The sequence below is a fragment of the Peromyscus californicus genome, unplaced genomic scaffold, assembly GCF_007827085.1.
Source record: "Peromyscus californicus insignis strain IS unplaced genomic scaffold, ASM782708v3 Scaffold_16__1_contigs__length_79575227, whole genome shotgun sequence".
Lineage (NCBI taxonomy): Eukaryota > Metazoa > Chordata > Mammalia > Rodentia > Cricetidae > Peromyscus > Peromyscus californicus.
In genome coordinates this window covers 11,434,706-11,461,799 of record NW_026294458.1, presented here as the reverse complement: position 1 = coordinate 11,461,799, position 27,094 = coordinate 11,434,706, and the positions used below count along the sequence as shown (strand labels likewise).

Below are 27,094 nucleotides of genomic sequence, written 5' to 3'. Positions count from 1 at the left end.
TACTCTATCACTTGCTGGGTAGTTCCCACTCTGCACTTCACCCATCCCTTCTGCACATCCACCAATCTCCGAAGTACTTTCCTGTGCTCCCCGCATGACTGTGTTCTAAACTAACCACTATTCCCAGGAGTTCAGCGATAGGCTCAAGCTCTTTCCTCAGCACCTTACACCTCACTTCAGCTATCCACACATACACACTGACAAACAACCCGCCAACTCGGCGTGCTTCATAGCCTCCGAGACTTGTGAGCCACACCCACACAGAGTCTAGTTAGACACTTCATCTTTTGGAGACGGGGCCTTGCTATGTAGCTTGGGCTAGCTTCAAATTCTTCCTGCCTCCGTTTACTGAGTGCTGGAATTACAAGCACGCACCACCATACCTTGCTTTACAGCTGCTTTTTCCTGGCATTTAGTTTCACTTACTCCCTACACACTATGAAGCTATCAATCCCTTCAGTACTGCCCTCCTCAGAATGTCACTATCTTCTACAATACCCACTAGGCAGCTCCTCAGTGAGTCTATCCTCACCTGTTTTCTCCACTCACACACTAGGTATTAAAAATACCAGGAGAGGGCTGGAGAGATGGCTTTGTGGTTAAGAGCACCAACTGCTTTTCCAGAGGACCTGGGTTCAATTCCTAGCACTCACATGGCAGCTCACAACTGTCTGTAACACCAGTTCCAGATATGACACCCTCACACAGCCATACATGAAGGCAAAACACTAATGTTCATAAAATAAATAAATTTATATATAATATATATTATATATATATATTATATATATATATAATATATATATATCTCAGGAGATAGACCCATGGTGGCAGTAGTGGCACACATTTTAATCCCAACACTAGGGAGGCAGAGGCAGGTGGACCTCTGTGAGCTCAGGGCCAGCCTGGTCTACAAAGCAAGTTCCAGGACAGCCAGGACTGTTATAGAGAGAAACCCTGTCTCGACAAAAATCAGCAGAAACACATTAAATCTTCCACAATTTATTCTAAATATAACTATCCTATCAACTAATCTACATTTCCATACTGAAATGCTTAATCCTATTCAAATACTCAAGTCCTTCCATGAAATTCTCAGATCATACCTTTGGTACCTATAATCCTCTTTACAGCTTCTAAAATGCGGTACCTCCATCCATCTGCTACTTCTTGCCTCCAGTTTTGGAATAACACATCCATCCTTCTTAAAGTAAACTCAATCCAATCCCTACGTCCATTGCTTCCACACTCTCCTAGCTCACTGAGTACACCTCCATGCATTCTGGTGACTGGCTTTCTTGAAGACCACAAGAGAAAACCAAAGTTCCATGTACCAAGCCCTCGGCCCACCACTCAAGTCCTTATCTCTTTGGCAAGAGACACGTAAGACCTTGGTTTGCACACTGCATTCTTACACTAGATTCATGGTTCACAATTCTGCACTGGCCTTGACTTATGTCAAGACCACTCCTCTTAACCCAAATTGTAGGTATCTTCTCTATTTGAGACAGGGTTTCTCTGTGTAGCTGTCCTGGAACTCGCTTTGTAGAACAGTCTGGCCTTGAACTCACAGAGATCCTCCTGCTTCTGCCTCCTGAGAGCTGGGATTAAAGGCGTGCGCCACCATGCCCAGCTCGGTGCTCTCCCTCTTAATACTGCCTCACCCCTTTTCTTCCTTTTTCATATGGAGATCTTCCACAGTTCCCCAAAAATGGCCTTTCAGTCATCACTCTCTGCTACAATCTATTATTCCTAAGGAATCTGAACATACACTGATTTCTTTTTTTATTTATTTATAAAGCCAGGTATAGTGGCACACATCTTTAATGTCAGAACTAAGGACACAAGAGGCAGGTGGATGTCTGTGAGTTCGAGGCCAGCCTGGTCTACAGAGCGAGTTCCAGGACAGCCAGGGCTGTGTAGAGGAACTGCCTGAAAAGGAGACAAAAGAAAAACAGACAATCAATCAATAAACACATTTATTTCTGTGTATGGGTGTTTGCTCTTGGTGTCTATCTGTGCACCACACGCAAGCAACAGACACAAAGAAAGGGTGACTGACCCCGAGGACTGGAGTAACAGCTGGTTGTGACCACCATGCAGGTGCTTGGACTTGAATCTGGCTCCTTTGGAACAGCAGCCAAGGCTCTTAACTACTTAGCCATCTCTCCAGCCCCATACACCGAGTTCTTAACCCAACCCTTCTGCTACTGCTTCAATTAACACTTATTTTGTCAGCCCAAATTATTTCCTGACCACCAGTGAGTGTCCTACCAAATACAGGAGTAGTGTCAATAACCAACCTCACACATGTAATCGGAAGTCTCTGCTGGACCTCTTGGCTCTACACCCAGTACTTTAACTCTTGCTAGATAGCCTACCCTCTATATTTCTCTTTAGTTTGTTTTGGTTTTGTCTTGAACCCAAATCTCCTTATGTAGCCCAAGTTGATATCAGAGTCACTGCACTCTTCCTACTTCAGCCACTCCAGTGCTGGGACTACAGGTGTGATCCCGACACCTGGCCCAACGTCTTTACACACTGAGCCAGTACAACATAACCAAATGATCTGTTAGCAGGACCAGTCCTCAGTCACCTTTATTCCACTCCCGTTACTGCCAACTTCCATCCTCAATACTTCACTTTGCCACGGCCTTATACATGTCTTCCAGTTAGGTCTCCATCACACAAGGAAAAGGTCTTAAGACTCCATTCTTAAACCCTCTTCTCACTTCTCCACTCAAAACTCATCAGTTAAAACAAAACTTCATCAATGGCTCCCCACTATATCTTAAGTCAAGTTACAGCTCCTACGAGTTCTCCAAATTACAGACTATTCAACTGTCCGACAATTGTAGAATGGGTAAATACACTGTTGAATAGGAATAGAGAAGACACCTAAGGAGGGATGAAAAATAAACTACTGCTATATGCAACAGAAATAATTTTAAGCAAAAGAAAACAGACACAGAGGTGATATTGCATTTATATGAAGTTCAAAGTCACAGAGAATACTGTTATGACAGAGATTAGAATAATTACTGTGGTTTGGAGGAGACATCTTCCAACTTGGAGGCGACACACAGGGAGCTTATGGGGATGTAAGAAATGTTAGAAACCTATACATCAAGCTAGGAGGTGGCTGTGTAAATGGATATGTAAATAAGTAAGCTATAAAACATAGTATGCTATGCCTTTAGGATTAGAGTACCTTATTGGGCATATTTCAATAAATGCTTTAAATCATTCTGGTCCGGATTTTGCACTCTTCCTCTACTATTTTCTAGCTTTATTTCTCTCCATTCCTCAACATGAACCTTAATTACTGCCGATTTAAACCACCAGCCCCTCAACACACCCAGAATTGTCCTGTCCACTGCCCTCATCATCTTGCCTATACAGTCCTACCTGTCCTTCAAGTTCTAAGCTACACACCAATTCCTCCACAAAGCCTGATCAAAGCTGTCACATAATTTGTGTCATAGACGGATGCATATTTCGTCCCTAGATAAATGCCTCAGGAAAATGGATTGTGCATTCATAAACAGAGATATATCCTTTTGTTGCCTACCATAAAGCCTTGTACAGTGTAAGTATCCAAAGATTCTTGAGTAAACTCTGTTAGTCCATCAAAAAATATCCTGTAATCTAACCCCTCCTTCTCATATCCTACTCATTGCTATTTCTATTCACAATCCATCCCAGTTTGCAAATTTAATCATACAAAATGTTTAAGCCCTTACTACATGAAAGAAACTGTCTAATGCACCCACTGTGCTACCCAAAAATACAATCCAGTTTCAGCGGCTGCCATTTGAATTTTCCTAGTCACGAAGTCTCTCCACTACAATAAACGCTATCCCATCCTCATCCCTAATCCTAACTGCCACCTAACTCAAGCCCTTCGGGGCTTCATTACAAGCTCCTAACTGGTCTTCTCATCTCCTATCTTGTTGTGTTCCCACACGGCCCCAGCGCTGTAGGGTACTGTCAGATTGAATAAATAAGCCTAGGGTCATAACTTGGTGGTAGAGCATTTGCCTAGCATGTGCAAAGCCCCCGTTTCAATTCTTAGTACTAAGGGAAAGAAAGTCTAATATATAGTTCTTGACTTAAATTCTCTACTCAAAATTTCATAGCTATACATTAATGATATATGTTAACACACTTCAATACTATGTTAACATATTTTAATCATCAAAGCCCCATAACAACCTTATCAGAAAGGTACGATTATCAATTTCTTGGTAAGAAAGCCGAGGTTCAGGAAAGGAAAGAAGTCTCTACAACAGTGGTTCTCAACCTTGCTGATGCTTTAATACAGGTCCTCATGTTGTGGTGGAAGCATACAATTATTTTGCTGCTACTATATAACTGTAATTTTGCCGCTGTTATGAAATGTAATGTAAATATCTGATATGCGACCCAAAGGGTTGCAGGCCCACAGGTTGAGAATTATTGAGAATTATTCTACAATTACAGAATGTGAGATACAAAGGCCCAGAAAAAAACCCAGCTTTTATTTGCTTACAAAGCACAACACTAACATACCAAATACAAACTATTTACTTAGCTCTCAGATCTCTCATATTCTACCCAACCCAAACTAACTCTACCTACTTTAAAACGTAATATGCCCAACTCATGAACTGACCCCTCTGCTCTTCTAACTACAGGTTGTGATTATTTAGAAACTCATGAAACCTACTTCATGGGTGATAATTAGGCTCCTACCCCAAACCCCCTAAGCCAGTTTTGCTTTTTTTTGGGGGGATGGGGAGTGGGGTGTATTTTTCCTTTTAGACAATATCTAGAGTGGCACAAGCCTTTCATCACAGCACTCAAGAAGCAGAGGCAGGTGGATCTAAGAATTCAAGGCCTAGTCTACATTGTGAGCCAAGGCTATACATAATGAGACCCTGTATTAAAAAAAAAAAAAAGAGGGGGTACTAGAGGGATAGACCAGAAGAGCCCTGGCTGCTCTTCCAGATGACCTGGGTGTAATCTCCAGCACCCACATGGCAGCTCCAACTGTCTGTAACTCCAATCCCAAGGGATCCAATGCCCTCTTCTGATCTCCAGGGGCACTGCATACACGGGGGTGCAGACATACATGCAGGCAAAGCATCTAAACACACAAAATAATATGATAACTTTTTTAAAGAATACATATTATTCGAGAACATCCAACTTGGTAAAGATGGTTTTGGTTATGTTGGAAAGTTTTTGTTTTACATATACACATATTCATATACACATATATTAACTGAGATGTGCCTTGTATTTCTTACTGTGGGTCATTTAAATATTATAGCATTCCCCATAGACCTTAGCTGTCTCATCTCCAAGCTCTCAGACTAAAATGTTCTTTTTAAATTATTTTATGTATTTATATCTTTTTTTTTTCCTTTTTTTCGAGACAAGGTCTCACTATGTAGCCTAGACTGACTTTGAACTACCTATGTAGGCCAAATTGGCCTGGAAAGCTAGATCCTCCTGTCCCTGCCTCTGCCTTTCGGTGCTGGAATTACAGACCTGTACCAATACACCAGGCTTTAAAATTCCACTTCTGTGGTACAGCAATGCTGCCCCAGGTTCGTCCCTAGTCAAACATATTCTTCCAACTTCAGTAACAGTGGGTATTTTCTTATGGCACAATTTGCTCTTTATGGCATACTTGTAATCACTGTGTATCTGTGCACAGGTCTAGCTCCCCCAGAATATAATTCCCAAAGAGTTCACTCCTGACAGAATCTAACAGTGCTTTCATATATGAAGTACCTAATCATTCTTCCATCTTTTAAACTCCTTATCTATAAATTACGTAAATAATCTCTGGTATATTCCAAGCTTTCTGTTAACTCCCATGCTTCAAGCAGTCTTACCACCCTCCTCCTCCTCAAGCAACCCTCTTTCTCTGCCTCCCACCTCCCCCTGCTTCTCACTAGACGTGACTTATCTTCATCATTCCCTTCTTGTAGAACCACTTTTCTCCCCAATCTGATTCTCTTCCACATTAGCTCTAGCTCTCCATCATCTAAACCAATCCATTTCCCTCTTGGAGGCGGGGCTGGGCGGTGGGTAAGTACAGAGCTCTCCATCATCTAAACCAATCCATTTCCCTCTTGGAGGCGGGGCTGGGCGGTGGCTAAGTACAGAGTTCTCCATCATCTAAACCAATCCATTTCCCTCTTGGAGGCGGGGCTGGGCGGTGGGTAAGTACAGAGTTCTCCATCATCTAAACCAATCCATTTCCCTCTTGGAGGCGGGGCTGGGCGGTGGGTAAGTACAGAGCTCTCCATCATCTAAACCAATCCATTTCCCTCTTGGAGGCGGGGCTGGGCGGTGGCTAAGTACAGAGTTCTCCATCATCTAAACCAATCCATTTCCCTCTTGGAGGCGGGGCTGGGCGGTGGGTAAGTACAGAGTTCTCCATCATCTAAACCAATCCATTTCCCTTTTGGAGGCGGGGCTGGGCGGTGGGTAAGTACAGAGCTCTCCATCATCTAAACCAATCCATTTCCCTCTTGGAGGCGGGGCTGGGCGGTGGCTAAGTACAGAGTTCTCCATCATCTAAACCACTCCATTTCCCTCTTGGAGGCGGGGCTGGGCGGTGGGTAAGTACAGAGTTCTCCATCATCTAAACCAATCCATTTCCCTCTTGGAGGCGGGGCTGGGCGGTGGGTAAGTACAGAGCTCTCCATCATCTAAACCAATCCATTTCCCTCTTGGAGGCGGGGCTGGGCGGTGGGTAAGTACAGAGCTCTCCATCATCTAAACCAATCCATTTCCCTTTTGGAGGCGGGGCTGGGCGGTGGCTAAGTACAGAGTTCTCCATCATCTAAACCAATCCATTTCCCTCTTGGAGGCGGGGCTGGGCGGTGGGTAAGTACAGAGCTCTCCATCATCTAAACCAATCCATTTCCCTCTTGGAGGCGGGGCTGGGCGGTGGGTAAGTACAGAGCTCTCCATCATCTAAACCAATCCATTTCCCTCTTGGAGGCGGGGCTGGGCGGTGGGTAAGTACAGAGTTCTCCATCATCTAAACCAATCCATTTCCCTTTTGGAGGCGGGGCTGGGCGGTGGCTAAGTCCAGCATCTCACTCTGTATCCTAGCTGGCCTGGAACCCGCTATGCAGACAAGGCTGCCCCTCAACCAGCAGCAATCCTCCTGCTTCTGTGGCGCTAGGATCACAGGCATGAGCCACCAGTCATATTGAACAATTTTACAGTTAATGTATGTATTTTTCTTCAACCGTATCTCCTCCAATTATGTTCACTGCTTTCTAGTGCGCCCATTTTTTACCAACCCCCTTAATTCTTGTTTGTATAAAAAGGCAAATTATAAATAAATAAAACAAAACAGAAAACAGAGAATTCAGCTCTCCTGAACTAGCTTCCTGGTCACTTATTTATTCAACAGGCATGTGTGTATCTACTGCACACACGCCCTCAGTCCTATCTGTCCATCTGCAATTCAGACAGCAGCTCTAAGAAAAGTGTGCAGGAAAATGCCAGACTCATGTTCTTCACTCACTAACCAAAGAATCTGCAAGGTAGACTCAGAAAATAAACTAAAAGTTGCACTTAAAGATGGAAAAGACCCCAAAATTGTTGCAGGGGGCTCAAAAATCTACCCAACATAAACTAATTCAAAAAGAAACAGACCAGTAGGAACAGTTAGGAGGAAACAGGAAGAAAGCATTCAAACAGATCCAGACAGTAGGCTCACTCTAGGGCTGTCCAAGAAATCTGGAGCCCTTGGGTTCCACTCTGAAACTCCTTAGGACAACAGTTCTCAACCTTCCTGATGCTGAGACCCTTTAATATGGCTCCTCATGTTGCGGTGACTCCCAACCATAAAATCATTTCAATGCTACTTCATAACTGTCATTTTGCTACTGTGGTTCCAAAAGGGTCACAACCCACAGGTTGAGAAACACCACCTCAGGGAGTCCCACAAACATCTACAGCATCATCTTATTCTTTCCCAGTACTATAAACTATTAATATTCCCAATAATCTGAACTCCGATGCTATTGACAGTTTTCAAAACTCCTTTGTCTAGCCAGGTGTGGTGGTGTACATCTTTATCCCAATACTTAGGACGCAGAAGTAGGAGGATCTCTGTGAATTCAAGGCCATCCTGGCCTATATAGAGTTCCAGAACAGCCACGGCTACACGGTGAGACCCTGACTCAAAATGTGCATGTGTACACACGTGTACACACACACACACACACACACACACACACACACACAGCTATCCCTTACTTTTTATTCACACATTCCACCCATCCAACCATCTAATTTTGCTCAACTAACACTTACAAGTGTCTAACTGTAGTCACTGCTGTCCAAAATACTCCCAACTTCTTTTTTGAGAGTATTTTCTAAAGCCAATTAAGTCAACCAAGAAAATCATTCCTATAGCTAAAACAATCCTGTACAATAAAGCCACAAAAAAAAAAAAAAAAAGAAAAGAAAATCATTCCTGTGTCTTTGAGCAACTGAATTAATTATAAGTAAAACTATTCTCTATGTTCTCCATTTGACACTGATTGGTCTTTATCACTTCTAAAAATCAAAACTTGTGGAGTAAAAAGACTAGTCAGGGCCAGTAAGACGCCCACCAAGTGACGACATTGCCACTAAGCCTGATAACCTGAGGTGGATCTCTGGGATCCACACGGTGGAAGAAGAAAACAGACTCTCACAAGTTGTCTTCTGACCACCACACGCACAAAATAAACCAACATAAAATATGGTTTTAAAAAGACTTGTCAACAATGAGGGTCCTCAAAATATTACACTTTGTACGACTTTTAAATGTGCCACCCTGAAAGAATTACGTATTCAAAAAGACCACATCTCAAGTAGACTTTAAAAACCTCCCAAACAGCACGCAACAGACACTCAGTAACAGTTGTACAAAGTGGTGCTACAGGCTGAAAGGTAACTCCGAAAAGGTGTTCCACAAAGGGTCTCAACACTACTACGAAACATTAAAATTCTCATCTGGCAATATTTATATTTCAAAAGATCAGTTTCAGTCTAGTGAGATGCTCAAGCAGGTAAAGGCACCTGCTGCCAAGCCTGCCGACCAGAGTTTATCCCTGGGCCCTACAGGGTTGGAGAGAACTGACGCCTGCAAGTTGTCCCACGACTTCCACATGCACTGTGGTATGTGTGCTCACACACATGTGCACATGAAAATAAATTTTAAAAATAAAATCAATTTCCTGAAATCTTAGTGAATTGTTTCACAATTGCTATTCTCACCTAATGGGGGGGGGTGAGAGGGGGACCTCGTCTATTTTTTTTTCTCAAAATGAGTTAAATCAGATTGTTTGGGGCTTGGGGTAAAGAGGGACACAATCTCACACTATAGTTATGGCTAACCCAGAACTCAAAATCTTCCTGCCTCACCCTCTACCTCTCGGAGTACTGAAATTACAGACTTTGGTTATCATGCCTGTAAATATTTTTTTTTTGGGGGGGGGGATGTGTGCATGTGTATGCGGGTGTGTATGTGTGGTATATACAGGTATGTGTGTAAACAGGTATGTGCTGGAAGGCCAGGTGTCCTGCTCTCTGCCTTCTTCCCTTGAGACAAGGTCTCTCAACGAAGCTCAACTACTTAGCTGTTCCTGTCTCCGCCCACCCCCAAACCCCACCCTCCATCCTACACAGTGCTGGGGCTGGTTCCAGGCATGGGTGCAACCACTCCAGCTTTTTCTATGGGCCCTGGGGATTGAAACGTGGATCCTCAAACCTCACACAGCAAGGATTCTTATCCTCTGAGACATCTCCCTAGCCCTTAAATCAAGATTCTTAAAACAGAGAGTTAAGAAAATGCAAACTAAAACCAGCACCCTTCTCCAGCCAGCTTATAGAAGCAGCCCTTTGATCTCAACCCTTCAATGTTTATACCAGATTAGCCCTCCAATCTAATCCATTCCATCTTCTTCCATGAGCGTAAACACCTCTTTTGTCCTCCATGCTCTCAAACTCACATACAGACACACACTTGTATTGGTTTGTTCACTGAGACAAGGTATTATTTTGTAGCCCTGGCTGGCCTGGAACTCCCTATATGGGACCAGGCTGGCCTGAAACTCCCAGAGATCCTCCTGCCTCTGCCTCCTGAGTGCTATGATAAAGGTGTGCACCAAACACTCAGCTATATACTTTTGTCTACAACACTCACAGAGCCAGTAATCTCATGAAGCGTCATTGCCATTACTGACTCAACACTACCTTCTAGCAATCATTCAACAAGTATTAATGAAAACCAAACTGTTAGCAGGCAGTGGTGGCACACACCTTTAATCCCAGCTCTCAGGTGGCAGAGCCAGGCAGATCTCTGTGAGTTCAAGGCCAGCTTGGTCTACAGAGTGAGTTCCAGGACAGCAGCCAGGCTACACAGAGAAACCCTGCCTCAAAAAAACAAACAGAAAAAAAACAAAACAAAACAAAAAAAACCAACTGCTCAGTTTCCCCAAAGGTAAAGTCTCAGTTCTAGAACAGGTTACAATCTAGTTAGCATTTTCAAAGAGAAGAAAAGGGAGAGAATTCATATAAATGAATACGCAAAGGGGATAAAGCTAGCTCAGTGGCAGAGTCCTTGCCTAAGATGCAAAAAGACCCTAGATGTAATCTGCAATACCAAAAAAAAAAGAATTTTAAAGAGAATAATGCACATAAGAAATTAGAATATCCAGTCTTCACACCTACATGTGAAAGAAATCTTGACATTATTAAGAGTAAGAGGCTTCCAAGTTTACTTAAACAAGATTTCCTAAAAGAAGTAGAACAGTATCTTACTCCCCATATCTATCATGCTGAACTTAACTCCATATACAAATTCTGAAAACATTTTTATTATTTCTTATTTATTATGTGTGTACACATGCACACACGTGTCACTTGCATGTAGAGGTCAGTGGACAATTTGCAGGAGTCAGCTCTCTCCTTCTACCACGTAGGTCCGGGGAATTGAACTCAGGTCATCACACTTGGCAGCAAGCTGAGCCATCTCAGCAGCCCTGATGATCTGTCCACCATATGTCCCCACCAATCCATTATTTAATAAAAACACAGGGGTTAGAGCAAAGGGCCAGGGAGATGGCTCAGTGGGAAAGGGGTTTGCTGCAAAGCCTGCTGACCCGAGTAATCCCACAGACCCACAAGGTAGAACTGACTCACTCCAATTGTCCTCCATACTTGCATCATGGTGCATGTATATGCACACACACAATAAGTAAGTGCAATTAAAAAAAATGTTACAGCCAGGCATGGTAGTGCATGCCTGTAATCCAAAAGACTGAAACAGAGGGATTCCAAGACCAAGGTAAGCCTGGACAACTTGGCAAGTTCCAGGTCAGTGTGGAACGGTTTATCGAGGTCCTATCGCCAAAGAATGAATGAAGGAACAATGAACTAACAAACACCACCACCTCAGACACCTGGAATGAACATTCGGGGGTCACTTTAACACGTTCCCATATTTCATCAGCTAAAACTCTCCAGAAGACCGCCTAAGAATAAATACACAACCTAGGAGGTGATTCCAAGATGAACAAGCAATTACTGCCTTAAAGCAACTCCTCCCATCTCACACCAGCAAATCTAATGCTGCAAAGATGCTGTTTCCTACAAGTCTTGTTTGGGTCCAAACTTCCCTCTATCATTTCACCCAATACTTTAACAAAGCCCTCTTTAATGTTAGAAGAGTTTAAAGTCTCTCTTTTTCTTTAAATTTTTATTTTATGTACACTGGTGTTTTGCCTGCATGTGTCTGTTTGAGGGTGCCAGAGCTCCTGGAACTGGAGTTAAAGATAGTTGTGAGCTGCCATGTGAGTCCTGGGAATCAAACCCGGGTTATCTGGAAGAGCAGCCAGTGCTCTTAACTACTGAGCCATCTCTCCAGCCCCTTAAAGCCTCTTTTAACACAGTGGGGAAGTCAAGGGATACAACCTCAAGTAGTTGGACTAAAGCCTCTAAAACTCAAGGCTTAGGTAGGGCCAGCGAGATGGTTCAGGGGAGAAAGTGCTTTGCTGCTTAATGATGCTAGTCTGATGACCTGAGGTCAATCCTTGGAACCCACATAAAGGTGAAAGAGAAAGAAACAACTCCTGAAAGCTGTCCTCTGACCTCCAAACATATTCACCCTGCTGCACATGTGCCCACACACAATGATATTTTTTTAATTTAAATAAAAAATAAATTTAAAGTAAAAATTTCAATATCAAGACTTAAGCACATCATTTGAAAGTATAAGGCATCTAATAAACAGAAATAACTAAAGATCAGAATGGAGAACAAAAAAGAAAACATGTCAATGACATCCATTCATCCATTTCACCCAGGGAAAGCTGAGATCTAGAGTCATTTTGGTAAACAGAGAAATGATGGAGCAGGCCATGGTGACATACATCTCTAACCCTAGCATCTGAGAGGATAAGGCCAAGAGGAGTCAGTCCGAGGCCACCCTGGGCTACATGAACCAGACAGAAATGACATGAGCCTCCCAGCTACTTAGGAGAGCTGGAGAAAAACATGAACTTCAAAAAATTAATGCTTAGAAGTAGCAGCCTGTGATAGAGGACAAGTGTGAGGGACAGCATGAGGTAGCAGAGAGATAAATATGAGCAAAGCGCATTATATACATGTACAAAATTGCCAGAAGGTGACCGGTTATTTTGTACAAAGCGTGTTTATTTATTTTCTTAAGGTGTAAGGTGAGAACAAGGTCAAGAAAAAACAGTGGGCTGGAGTGGCAGCTCAGTTGGTAGTGTTTACCCAGCAGGCAAAAAGTCTCGGGTTCAGAGGGCGGTGATGGCACACGTGTTTAATCCCAGCACTTGGGAGGCAGAGGCAGGCAGATCTCTGTGAATTCAAGGCCAGCCTGGTCTACAGAGCCAGTTCAGGACAGTCAGAGCTACACAGAGAAACCCTGTTTCAAACCTCACCCCGCAAAAAAAGTCCTGGGTTCAATTCCCAGCACTGCATAAACTAGATGTGGAATTCACACCTTTAATGCCAGAACTTAAGGAGGCAAATGGTTCAGAAAGTTAGAGCCATCTTCCCTACATACTTAAGAGGCCAGTCTAGGTGACAGAAGTCCTGAACAACAACAACAAAAAGTAAACCAGGCATGGTGGTGGTGCGCACGCCTTTAATCCCAGCACTTGGAAGGAAGAGGCAGGCGGATCTCTGTTGAGTTTGAGGCCAGTCTGGTCTACAGAGCGAGTTCTAGAGCAGCCAGAGTCACATGGTGACACCCTGTCTCAGAAAAGGGGGGTGGGAAGGGGGTGTCACACAGCACAGCAGGCAGCAGTCTCTAGAAAGCAAACTGCAATAGACAGCGTTTGCTTTTCTTTGTTAGTCCCTCAGAACCATTTTTTAAATTACATATATAGTCATATTATTTGCATAAGAAAAACAACGCACTATATTTAGATGTATTGTAGTAAAAGAACTGACTATACAGTACTAGTGGGGGGACGGGACTGAACTTCTCATACCATAATAACAAAAAAAAAGGAAAAAAGAAAGAAAAAAGAAAATTGGTACATCATATCAAGTAAGCCCTTTTTAAAAGTGACCAAATCAGGTTGGAGAAACAACTAATCAGTTAAGAGTGCTTCTTCCAAAGGACCCAAGTTCAGTTCCCAGTACCCACATCAGGCAGTTGGATCCAGGGGATCCAACATTCTCTTCTAGCCTCCTTGGATACCCGCAAACCTGTGGCATATGTTCACACAAACACATACACATAAATAAAAATCTTTAAAAGTGAACAAATCTAAATGCACTGACAAGGAACTTTCCCAAGTGTTATAAAACAAAAATCCCGATTATTTCTATAAGAAAAACTGTAATGGAAAAAAATCTCCCCACATTCAGTAGCATCTTAGCTGAGAAATGAAATCTTTGCTAATGGAATGAATGATGCCTGAGTTTCCCATCCCTCTCCCAAATTTCACTCCATCTTCCCCATTAAGTTTCTTCAACTTCTATAAAAAGATTTGTCACATGTAATACACTTATTATCTTCTCTTCAGCTGAAGTAATATTTCAACATATTATGTATGTAATTCCTCTTAATAACAAAAGGTGAATAGTATTCAGGTAGATTTTAAGACACTAACCTAGCCATGCAGTGGTGCACACTTTCAATCCTAACACTCGGGAGGCAGAGGCAGATGGATCTCTCTGAGTTCGAGGCCAGTTTACAAAGTGAGTTTCCAGGACAGCCAGAACTACACAGAGAAACCCTGTGTTGGGGGGGGGGGGTACGACATGGACGGACGGACACCAAGACATTGTCCTCACCCAGTGTTCCTTCTTGAAAATCAGGTCTAATGTGCACTCAGTAAATACAACAGAAAGAACTTGGTTTCCTGACATAAAGATGCTAACTGTCCCTCCTCAACAGACCTAGACTCATCCTGTCACCTCAAGTTTCCTAAGACATCATGATTAACTAACTACTCTTGACCTCCTTATAACCCAAGATCAACACAGATATTTTAGAGCCTCCATTCTGCACGCCTACATTTTGCTGGCAGATGTTATTTTCTTCAATAACACCATGCCTTGATGACAAAGTACATCCGGAATTGTGAATGGAAAAGGATCTCCCGCCAACCTGAGGTATAGAACCAATCCAACTAGACTCCTTTGGGCTACAAATAGAGCCTCCAAAGACGGGACCATAATGCACCGACTCTCAACACGAACAATTATAATCTTGTGTCCTGCAACCTAGGCTGAAATACAGCACCGGCTCTCCTGGAACCATGGAAGCCAGGGAGGGAAGAAGAAAACCTCCAGGCCAAGTAATTCCTATTCTAGTGTCTGCCAGGACCGTGTTCATCCAGCCTCCGGTAAGCGACAATACTCCAAATCTGCTAAAATTCTAAACTCCGTGGCCTCAAGAATCCCCACAGGCCAGGCTGTTTCTCAAGGTCTCTTTCAAAGATTTTCAGTTCAGTAGTGCGGCACTAAAATGTCTCAAACCAATCTACAAGCTAAGTGACTAATTCTCAATGACCCCCAACCACAGCGGGGACCCACACTTACCGGATGTCATCTACTGAAGAGCCCAAACAGGTTCCGAACTAGGCCACTCTGGCCCATCTGGAATAACTCTTTAGACCTTGGGCCAGCATTTGATAATTACGCTACATCTGTCTATTCTATTATGCATTCCCTGCATCTTCTCTAATATTTAGCACTCCTCTAGTTTCAAATGCTCTCCCTTACATCCGCAGAAACTACTCTATGCCGTCTTTCCTTGCCTTGGAAACGGTTCGGCTCTTTCCATAATGAAACACCTAACATCTGCACAATGAACACCCCCAGAATCCTCAAGACTGCTCCACAGCCACCCCCGGCATTCCTCCACCTATCCGGCATCTTCCCTCCGGTCCCTTTCTCCCCTTTCGCACTCCCACTATGCTTCCTGCAAGCAATCCCCTTTCTCCAGCCCCTGCCCTTCCCTGCAGCCAAAGAGCACACCGAGACAGCAGCGGCGACCGAGGCCTGCGGTGCATAAAGCACTGCACCAAGACGGCGGAGAGCCCTGGGGTCTGGCCGGCCTCCTCGCCCACAGCCTGGCACCCCGAGGCCTCCCCGCGAGCATCCCACCTCCTTCCGACCCGACACCGGCCTCAGGCCTCGGAGGCCGCCAGCTCGCCTCCGCCGCCCCCGTCATTCTCCGTTCTCCAAGCCCCGACCCACCATCCTCGCCCCGCTTCCTCGCGTCCCCCAGCCCCGCGCTCCCGCGGCCTGCGCCCGCCGCCTCCCGGGCCGCCCCCCCGCCCCCCCGGCTGGCCCGCCGCTCCCGCGGGTCAGGCCGTCGCCGCCGCGCTCCCCCCACGCGCGCCGCCCCCTCCCCTCCCCCGCCCTCCCGGGCCCGGGCCTGCCAGGCCGAGCGTTTACCGCGGGCTGGCGCCGAGGCGCGCGGTCACCGACTGCAGGCGGCGGCGGCTCCGACCTTCCCACGGGCCCGGCAAGGAGGGCGAGGGGGAGGGGAGAGAACTTTTGCTGTGGCAGCTCCGGCGACAGCTCCCACCCCTGCGCCTTTCTCCTCTTCCTCCCCCTCCTCCTCCTCCTCTTCCTCCTTCTCTTCCTCCTCCCAGAGCAGTCGAGAGGCAGACATGGCGCGGCTAGAGCGCCGCCGCGGTCGCCGCCGCCGCCGCCGGCGCGGTGCATTGTGGGAAGCCCCGCACACAGGAAGCGCTCCGGGCCGCCCGCCCTCGCCTGGCGCGGAGACCTGGCTGCGAGACCCAGCGTGGCTTTGATTCCGGCGCCTGCGTGTCAGCAGCAGCGCAGCGTGGCCGGGGAAGCTGGCCCCGCGCCGCGGGTGCCCCTGATGGGCCTGGAAGGAAGACGCTTTGGAATAGATCGGAGCTGAGAAAGCTCCTGGGAGGAACGTCCACCCCTTGAGGCTGGGTGCGTGCCTGGCGCCCCGAGAAGTGAGGAATGGGGATTCATAGCCGTCCGGGCCCGGGGAAGTGGAAGGGGCGAGAAGGTAGATGAAAGGTTTGACCAGAATTTCGTGCATCTTTCTTTACTCCTCTTACCGAGCCTCTCCTCTGCGACCCCAAGTGTCACCTTTTCCGGAAGATGCAACCCTGCAACCTTGAAACTAGAAAACCTTGTTGGAGTCTGCAAACCGAGATGCAGGATGTGGGCACCGAGAAAAAGCAAGAGATCCCAGTCAGGACTTTGTTGGGCCCAAACCTCGTTCTGCGTGCCAACAAAGACTTGGTTATGATCTGTGCAGACCTAAGATTGCTCACTTGTCCCGTCTTTTGGAGACCCTTTGGTGACCTTCATTAAATGCTGTCCTTCCTACTCTCTTTTAACTGACTTGCCTATACAAAGGGATGGCATACAATTACTCACCTTTGTACCCACCCACTAGTACAAGGTCAGCTAGGTAACCGGTCAACAGTCACCGAACGTATTAGGTTATCAGGAACTTTCTGAGATGGAGTACCTTCATTATGGTTTCTTCATTAATCTCAAGGCTTTATTTAGCACCTCTCTGCAATACTTAAACATAACCTTTGAGGTGAGAGGGAAAGGACATTAAAATAGCTACATAACCATTTCTGGAATTCTCTCCTTGTCCACACCCACCTCCCCACCCCTGAATGTTCATTTGAATAGTGTGTTTTGGCAAAACTCCAGACTCTCAAATTATGCACTTGTGATGACACTGAATTAGATTACTGTCTGCAAGGTTACTATGCCCCCCAGGCATTACCCTTAGTCAGTCATGAGGCCCGTTTGAAATAGCCGAGGCTCAGAAGTTCATCTGAATTCAGACACAGGTAACTAAGAAATGCAGGGATGAGCCAACAGCTCCACAATAAACTTTCCATTCACTTTCTCAACTGAAACATAAATTTTAATAAGATGACACTGCATATTCTGAAGGCTAATTGTAACAAAACAGTGATATAAGCTAGAGCAAGGGACAGTTAGCTGGAGGACAGCCTTCTGGCAACTGCAATGGCATCAGATTCAGATTTAAAAAAAAAAAAAAAAAAGAAACGAGCAGCAAAGAAGCCGACTTGGAGTTTTAAGCTGTGGAGACGCTGACAATTAGAACTGAAAGCCTAGGGTTCCACCCATTGGACTAAGGCGGATAGGGTTGGCACTAGGAACAGCTCTAATTCTTGGTTTCTGAACGTAAGAGATGATGAAGAAACAATCATCTAAAGTGGGCAAAAGAAAAGACTACAGACAGTGACAGCCATAGAGTGAGCAGAGGCCCTTGATAGCTTAAACCTCTGGAAACACTTCTGGCCCGTTTGTTATCCACCGCCGTTGCTCCCCTTCCCATTGCCAGTCCTAACCGTCAGCTTGCCTCCTTTCCCTCTTTCTTAATTTCTTCTTTTTCTTCCCCTTTTAAAACAATAACAAGAGGCTGGAGAGGAGGTAGCTCAGCATTCCAGAGCACTTGCTGCTCTCAGAGGACCCAAACTTGGTTCCTGTCATCCGCTGCATTACTCCAGCGATTTCCTCTTCTGGCCTCCAAGAGCACCTGCACACACATGGTAGATGGCACCCACCATACCCGTGAATAAAAATAACAACAAAAAGGGCCAGCAAGAGGGCTCCGCAGGTAAAGGCACTTAACGGCACAAGACTGGCAACCTGAACTCAGCGCCCATTGAAGGTAGATGGAGCGACCAACTCCGCAGAGTTGCCCTCTTCGCCTCCACATGTACACACACTAATAATAAATAAAAATTTAAAAACAACTGTAGACTCATAAGAAGTTACAGGTACAGTGCAAAACACCTCACTTATTCTTCACGCAGCCTTTCCCAATGGTATAACAAAACTCTAGGAAGACATCAAAATTAACAAATGGACAGGAGCATATACCCGTTAACTAGTCCACAGAACTCTTCCGTATCTGTGACCTTTTAACCCATGTGCTTCTACGTGTGTGTTTAGAGTTTACCGCTATTCCTGTGTGTAGACCTGTGCTCCTGTCCCTACAATGAAAATAGAGAACCACTCCTTGGTGGCGTTCGCCTTTAATCCCAGTGCTTGGGAGGCAGAGACAGATCTATCTGAGTTGGAGGCCAGCCTGGTCTACAAAGTGAGTTCCAGGACAACCAAGGCTACACAGAGAAACCTTGTTCAAAAAAAAAAAGAAAGGAACCACTGTTTATCACGAAAGAACCCCCTCATACCACCTGTACAGTTTTTATCTGAACTGTCTGTCCCTCAGCAGCTCATGTGTTAAAGACTTGATGGTGTTCAGAGGTGGGGCCTGTTGCAGTGATTAGAGCCTATGGGCTCTAACCTTAGCAAAAGATTACTAAAATATCAGTTTAACATATTACCAAGAAGTAGAGTAGAAACATTAGGAAGTGAGCCCTAGTTGTACAAAACAGGTAGCTATTCTCTGTTTCTTTGTTACTATTTGTTTGGTTTTTGTTTTCATTTTATATTTCTATGGGCTTGTCCTTTCAAGAATGTTAGATAAGCACAAATCATGTAACACACACACACACACACACACACACACATATATATATATACATGTACTGTGTGACCTTTTTCCCAGCTGTACTAGGGATTTGACCTAAGGCCTTATGCACTCTACCACTGATCAAAAGCCCCATACCTCATGTGACCTTTTGCTGTTGATGTTTTTACCTAAATGCAATGCCTTTGCAATTCATATAATTTGCCACACAAGTCAAATGTTCATTTGTTTTATTGCTGAGTACTATTCTATTGTGTGGATACACCAGAGTCCATTCATCCATTCTCCATGTACATATAAATTGTTTCTAGCTTATTGGCTAGTATTACTCAAACTACTTCGATAACTGTTATACAGATTTTTGTTTTTGTTTGTTGGTTGGTTTTCAGAAGTGCTAGGGATTAAACCCTGGGCCCTACATACACTAGGAATATGCTGTACTAAGCTACATCCCCAGGCCCTGTATATAGGTTTCTGTGTAAACTTAAGTTTGTATTTCTTTAGGATAAATGCCCAGGAGTATGACTGATGTGTCATATGGTACATACTTTTTTTTTTTTTTTTTTTTTTTTTTTTTTGAGACAGGTTCTCACTATGTAGTCCTGGCTGTCCTGGAACTTGCTATGTAGAGCAGGCTGGCCTCAAAAATCACAGAGATCCTTCCTCCTTCCTTCCTCCTGTGCCTCCTGAGAGCTGAGATTAAAGGTGTGGGCATCACACTCAGCAGCATACTTTTCTTAAGAAACTCCTGGTTTGGAGAGATGGCTCAGAGGTTAAGAGCACCGACTGCTCATCCAGAGGTCCTGAGTTCAATTCCCAGCACCCACGTGGTGGCTCACAACCATCTGTAATGAGATCTGGCACCCTCTTCTGTGTACATAATAAATAAATAAAATCTTTTTAAAAAAGAAACTCCTACACCAAGTTAGGGATGTAACTTGGTTGGTAAAGTGTTTGCCTAGCTAGCATACACAAAGCCTTGGTTTCCATCCCAAGCACCTCATAAAACCAGGCCTGGTGGCACGTGCCCTTATTCCCAGCACTGAGCAGGTAGGGGCAGGAGGGGCAGAGGCTCAATGTCATCCTCAGCTACATAGTGAACCCTAGGGCATTCTGGGATATATGAGAGCCTGTTAAAGAAAGGAAAGAAAGAAAGAAAGAAAGAAAGAAAGAAAGAAAGAAAGAAAGAAAGAAAGAAAGAGGGAGGGAAAGAAAGAAATCACTATATTATGTTCCAGAGTGATTCTCTATTTCAAAATAATTTTGTTACATGCATTTCTTTATTTGGGGGGGGGAGGGTTCAGATGTATGAACATCAGAGGACATCTTGCTGGAGTCAGTGCTCCCAGCCACCATGGGATTGAACTTAGGCCACAATGCCTTTCCCCACTGAGATCTCTCATCCCTGGTCCTGTCATTTCCCATCCAACAGCAATGTTTGAGAAATCCAGCCCTTCCCCATCCTTGCCGGCATTCTCAAGTGAGCGGTGTTGATTTTATAACTTTTCATAAGTGAGTATTAGTTCAGTTCTTTTCCTCTTAAAAACATTGGCTGTGGAGCGGGACACTCACTCTCCCGACTCCTGCTTTCATCCAAGGGCTTGTGAAAGTGCACAAACATCTTTTGTTGAAAGATTACCTTACAGACAACTATCACTGGTAAGTTGGGAAGTCCCTTAAAATGGTATACTTTGTGTCTCAGCTTTTTAATTTCTTTATCTGTGTGTGTATGGTGGAGGGTGCAGTCCATGCCACGTCACCCTTGTGGCTGTCAGATGACAATGTCGTGGAGTCAGTTCTCTCTTTCCCACCTTCATGTGGATTCCAGGGATGGAACTTGGGTCATCAGGCCTGCCCAGCATGCACCTGTGCCAACTGAACCCTCTTGCTGGCCCTTAACTCGCCTGTTGAGATGGCACCAGGATCTCTGTTAAATGGACCGATTACTCTTGAGAGGTAGTAGAAATGAAACTGAGCTGGTCAGGAGCCACACAGGTGGCAAACCCCGTGTGCAGCAAGCCGGGCAGATAAGGTGAATGGGACGAAGCAGATGTGGAAACCGCTGATGGTGAAAGGGACAGAAGAGGCAGAACACTCCAGCTGGTCTAAAGGTCACGGCCACAGCCTCTCAATACCAGCTGAGTGTTTTCCAAGGTAGGAACACGAAGATGAGGGAATAAGAGAAATCAGGAATCTCAATTGAGGGTGAATTCGTAACTTTATTTATTTCCTTTTTTTTTCCTCTATACCTGGGCTAAGTGGCGCACACCTTTAATCCTAGCACTCGGGAGGCAGAGGCAGGGGGATCTCTGTGAGTTTGAAACCAGCCTGGTCTACAAAGTTCCGGGACAGCAGGGGCTGTTACACAGAGAAACCCTGTCTCAAAAAACAAAAACAAAAAACAAGGTCTCATACAGCTGCAGGCTGGCTTAAAACTTGATACAAACTTGCTATATAGCCTGGTCTGGCCTAGAACGTCTGATCCTCCTGCCTCCACCTCCCAGGTGCTGGTGTGCATCAACACACTCAGCGTTTGTTCCTTTATTTTATTTGGAGAAAGTCTCACATAGCCCAAACTGGCTATGAACACTGGATCTTCCTGTCTCTGTGCTCCAAGTGTCGCGATTATAGGCATGTGCCCAGCTTTCACTCCACTTCTGGAGACTACAAAAACATGTCAGACAAAATATGTCTGTGGGCTAGATTCAGCCTGCAGACACCATTGTTTTCCCCCCATGGTGTGGCCCAGCCCACAGAGGGCTGCCTGGAACAGCAGCTCCAGTGGAGGGCTGCAGAGCCCCCCACAGTCCCTCCTAGACTCTGCTTCTGGAATGTATTCTTTCAGACCCTGATCCCCTGGCTTCTTTCTCAAAGCAATATACCTTTATCCCCATCCGCAAAGACTTCTCCAGGGCTACAGACACCCCTAAACTGTCTTCTGAGCTTCGTTGGACCCAGGCTCAGGACTGTATGGGCTGCTCCTCCACCCACGTGGCTGCCTGAGGGCATTTGTCGGGGCTGGTTCTACCTGGCACAGAAACTCGGCTTCCTTTTGCGAAGCATGAAATTCAAGGTCTTATCAGAGACTGGGCTGGAGGAGCCTCCTCCATTAAACCTTGAGAGTCCCTCTAGCTTGTCCTGCTCCTAAGAGCTCTCTTTACCTGGGACACCTCTCCTGAGCCCCTGCTTCAGATCTGAAAGACAGTTCAAGGTCAGTGAAATACACTCAGCTTTCCAGACATGTCAGTCCTATATCAGTGGATTCAATCACCTAGGAATAAAAAATATTTGGGGAAAATACTTCCTAGATTACCATACAGATTTTTTCCTTATCTTTATTCTAACCTAAACACTACAGTATAAGCATTTACATTGTATGAGGTATTAGAAGAAACCAGAGCTGGATTCAAGTGCTAATTTTTGTTTGTTTCAAGACAGGATTTCTCAGTGTAGCTTTGGAGGCTGTCCTGGAACTCACTCTATAGATCAAGCTGGCCTCGAACTTACAGAGACCTGCCTGCCTTTGCCTCCCGAGTGAGTGCTGGGATTAAAGGCATGCGCCACCACAGTCCAGCTTCAAGTGCTATTTTATATAAGGCATTTGAACATGCATAGACTTTGGTATCTGTAGGGAGTCCTGGAACTCACCCCCTCACACTGCTAAGAGATGACCATCCTCTTTTTAAAGCTAAGTGGATGGCCTCAAAATACAGAGCATAGGTGGGTTCTTGAGTCCAGGACAATCGAAAGCCCACGGCTCCTCAGAAGCACCACGGGGGGCGGGGGGAGGGGGTCTCCAGGCTGTGTGAGAAACCAAGAATAATCTCCGCGTTGCACAAAGGAACACACAGAGAAAGTGACTTGAAAGGCAGTTGTTTTGGGGGAAAGGGTGTGCCAAATGCAGACAAGGCTAGCAACACACCCGGGCCAACGTGGCTCCATCTCTCATCCCTGACAGGTGGTGACAGTGTCTCATCCCATCTGTGGAAGCTCTACTTCACAATCTGGTGCCGTTGGCTAATTGGCACAAAGGAGCCAGAGGATGCTCGGAAAATATGAGTACTTGTTGACTAACTACCTTTGATTTAAAAATAAAAATAAAAAAAAATAGTGTTTCTGACATGGACACCAAAGTTCCTGGCTAGGAGATTATCATGGTTTGGAAACACACAAGTTGTCTTGGTGAGGGCTCCTGCTGTCATGAAACATCATGACCAAATGCAACTTGATGACAAAATGGTTTCTTTTCTCTTACAGCTTGTAGTCCATCATCCAGGGACGCTGGAGCAGAAACCTGATGCAGAGGCCATGGAAGAGTGCTGCTTGCTGCCTTGCTCCCCATGCCTTGCTCAGCCTGCTTTCTTAAAACAACCAGGACCACCTGTCCAGAAGTGTCATCAGCACAGTGAGCTGGGTCATCCCACATCGGTTATCAGTCAAGACCTCACCACAGGCTTGCCCACAGGTCAGTCTGGTGGGGACATTTTCTCAACTGAAGTTCCTTCTTCCAAAATGATTCTGGCTGTGTCAGTTGACAGAAAACTAGGCAGCATGGGAGTGAAAAGTCAAGATATGTAACAGAAGAATGACAAGTTGGTATTAACCAAATTGGATGGGGGGGGGCAAGAGAATAAGGGTACTCTCTTTTAGGACCTAGTGGTTACCTTGGGTAAAATTCACAGGCTCTGGCTGAAGGCTCCTGTGTTGAAATCTTGACTCTATCACTGTGGTGATTTGAAAGAAAAGGCCCCCAAAGGGAGAGGAACTATGAGGAGGTGTGGCTTTATTGAAGTAGGTATGGCCTTGTGGGAGGAAGTATGTCACTGTGGAGGTGGGCTTTGAGGTCTCATATATCCTCAAGCCATGCCCAGTGTCTCAGTTTACTTCCTGTTGCCTGGGGATCAAAGATGTAGAACTCTCAGCTCCTCCTCCAGCACCATGTCTGCCTACACACCACCATGATACACCATGATGATGATGGACTGAACCTCTGAACTGTAAGCCACTCCATTAAATGTTTTCCTTTGTAAGAGTTGCCGTGGTCATGGTGTCTCTTCACAGCGATAGAACATTGACTAAGACAGTCAATTAGTGGCTCTACTCACTTAACTGCTCTGTGCTGTGCTGGACAGTGACCCAACTACAACACTAGGCTGAGTCTCCTTTAAAGGCTGTTGTGTATATTAAATATTAATGCAAATATTTAGGATAATATCTAGTTACCCAGTTGAATGTTGTAGATATGTTGTTGGTATTATTAGGAATGTGACAGGCCAAATTTATAAATTTGGAAGGGAAAAAGTTCCTGCGAGTAGCTGGGGGTGAGAGAAAAAGCAAAAACTATACAGATGTCTCTTCAACTCCACGAAAAGAACATGAGAAATACGCTTTGGGTGAGAAACTCTGCAGAACATTTAGCATGGAAGTCATACTTAGAGCTGAGGGCAAAATAGAGTGAAGCTGCAGGGGAAATATAGAAGAGTTTTCAGAGGATCCCTCTCTGCGCATGGTCTTTGGCTGAACAGCTTGGTAAAGCTGATGAAGTTGGCTTATTGTCAAGTTACCTGCCACGCTGTGCCAGCATGGTGGCCCAGGCCTTTAATCCCAGAGATTCGGCAGAGGCAGGCCAATCTCTGTGAGTTTAAGGCCAGCCTGTCTACATAGAGAGTTCTAGGCCAGCCAAGGCTACATAGGGAGACCCTGTCAGAAAGGAAGGAGAGAAGGAAGGAAAGAAATCTCAAAGGTTTAGTCAGAATGAAGACAAGCCGACTACTCTTTCACACATTAAAGCTGTGGGTTTCTATTAAACAGAAAGAGTGTCAATTCAAAGTTTTTATTTTTCTAGAGTGTTCAAAGATTCTGCTTATTTAAACCAGATGCAGGCGGTAAGCACCTGTAGTTTTAGCCACGGGCAAGGCTGAGGCAGGAGAACTGGTTGAGTCTGGGAGTTTGAGGCTCACCTAAGCCAAACGAGTCTTAAAAGTGAAGGAACAAGCCGGGCGGTGGTGGCGCACGCCTTTAATCCCAGCACTCGGGAGGCAGAGCCAGGCGGATCTCTGTGAGTTCGAGGCCAGCCTGGTCTCCAAAGCGAGTTCCAGGAAAGGCGCAAAGCTACACAGAGAAACCCTGTCTCGAAAAACCAAAAAAAAAAAAAAAAAGTGAAGGAACAACCAATAACATTTCAAAGCCTGGTTCAGCAGTGCGAGACTGTAAATCCAGCCCTCAGGAGGTGGAGGCAGTGGGATCCTGAGTTCAAGGTTAGCATCAGCTTCATAAGAAGTTCAAGGCCAACTGGGACTACAGAAGATTCTAAGTAAATAAGATTTCTGATGATTAAAAAATAAAGATTCCACACATCTGTTTATTACTAAGGTGTGTGAGTGTAGTACACATGTACACGACTTTTGTGTGCACGTGCATTTGCCTGTGCATGTGTGTGGAGGCCAGAAGGCATCCAGTGTCCTCTGTCCTTAGAGGCAGCGTCCCTTCCTGCACCCTGAGCTCAAATTCTTTAGCAGGCTGGTAGCCATCAAGCCCCAGTAATATATTTAAAAAGGTATGAAAGCATACTAAAGTCACCCTGTTAGTAAACAATTGTTTAGATCAACACAAAGGCTGGGCGGTTTGAAAAAAAAATACTGAATACTGGCTGGTAGGAAGTTAAGTATTTATTAAAAGTCCACATGGAAAAAAGTGAAAAGACACTAGAAAGGGTAAAGAAGGTACTGGGTTACACTAAAGTCCACCATGTGATGCCGAGGTCACAGGAAGACATGGAGTAGGGGAGGTGGCGGGGACATGGGAAGAAGTGTGGCTATTTTACCTTGTCACTCGTTGGCTGGTTATTCCCAACAGCAACCATTTCATACCTTCCTAAAGAGAATTCTGTAGCCACTCTGAGAACTGAAGAGCTGGGCTGGGAGTGTAGCTCAGCGGTAGAGCAAGTGCTTGCCTGGGTTCAACTCCAGTGCCCCAAATCCTAAAACCCAAGGCCAGAAAATCCTCCACTGCTAGGGTTCAGAGAAGACATAGACTAAACTCACAGACTGCTGCAGGAGACAGAGAGGATTTAAAGTGTCTAAACCCCAAGGCAAGTCCCTTTTCATCGTACGCCCCGTGAAGTGACTCACTTTCATTTTAATAAATACTGCTTCCTGGAGGTAACCATTTTACCCATTCTGGAAGATTATGCATCTGTATGAGCTTTGTTCTCCCCTTACAAAAGGGAAGGAGGGCACAGAGAAAAGCTCAAAAATCAGCTGGTTTGAGATTTTGTTTTGGTTGTGAAAAGATAACTGTCAGGCAAGTGTGGTGCCTCACACCTATAATCCCAGAACTCTGAATGCTGAGGCATGAGGATTGCTGAAAGTTCAAGACCCGCCTAGGGGACATAATGAGTCACTGGACAGCCTGGGCTATAGAACGAGAGCCTGTCTCAAACAACAGGAAAAAGATAAGTTTCGGTATTACTGTTAAAGTCATTGCCCACTTGGCCTCAGGCCACATATCATGTGCCTGCATATGTCCACCCTGCCTGCATGTCCTCTCTAGCAAAGACAGATGTGACGTGCAAATGGCTGGATATACTACGATAGCCCGATCGGCAAGGATTGTTAATATAATATTTGAAACATTTTGTTTTGGAAAGTCAATGTAAGGGTGCAGCATACTGGGAAAGTTTCCATCTTTTACGTTTTTAATATTTTAATGTTTATAAAATTAAAGGTCAGTTATCTGTGGAATCATTTATTCCACATGCCCCAGAGGCTGGACTGTAGAACACCACAGAGAAGAAGATACAAACCTCCTTTTCCTCTACTGTCTATCCAAGGCACATCACCACTAGTCCTACAAATCACCTCAGAAGGGGAGGCGATAGTATAAAACTCTGATTATGTAGTAACTATAACATTAAATGCACTGAAAACATACAAGAAGTATTGACTTTACTATTAGATCAAATGTGTGGCATTTGTGTTACAGCTTCCATGCACCCAGTAAAAAAAATGCAGAGAATGTCCATCCATCTGCTGCGGCTTCCCATCCACTGCCATGGCAGGCTCGCAC

General features: G+C 45.1%; 1 protein-coding gene across 5 annotated transcripts in view; it reads right to left on the bottom strand.

The window, feature by feature from the left end:
* Znf148 (zinc finger protein 148) overlaps window positions 1-16,065 on the bottom strand; it is a 128,596-nt gene extending 112,531 nt beyond the window's left edge. For 2 of the 5 annotated variants that reach the window (XM_052740380.1, XM_052740381.1), the window contains exon 1: window positions 15,091-15,750. The gene's annotated coding sequence lies outside the window, so the exon portion shown is untranslated. Of the gene's footprint in view, window positions 1-15,090; window positions 15,751-15,951 lie in introns of those variants that run through there. The other 3 variants (XM_052740378.1, XM_052740379.1, XM_052740383.1) reach the window with 3 other exon arrangements.
* Between the last annotated feature and the right edge of the window lie 11,029 nt (window positions 16,066-27,094).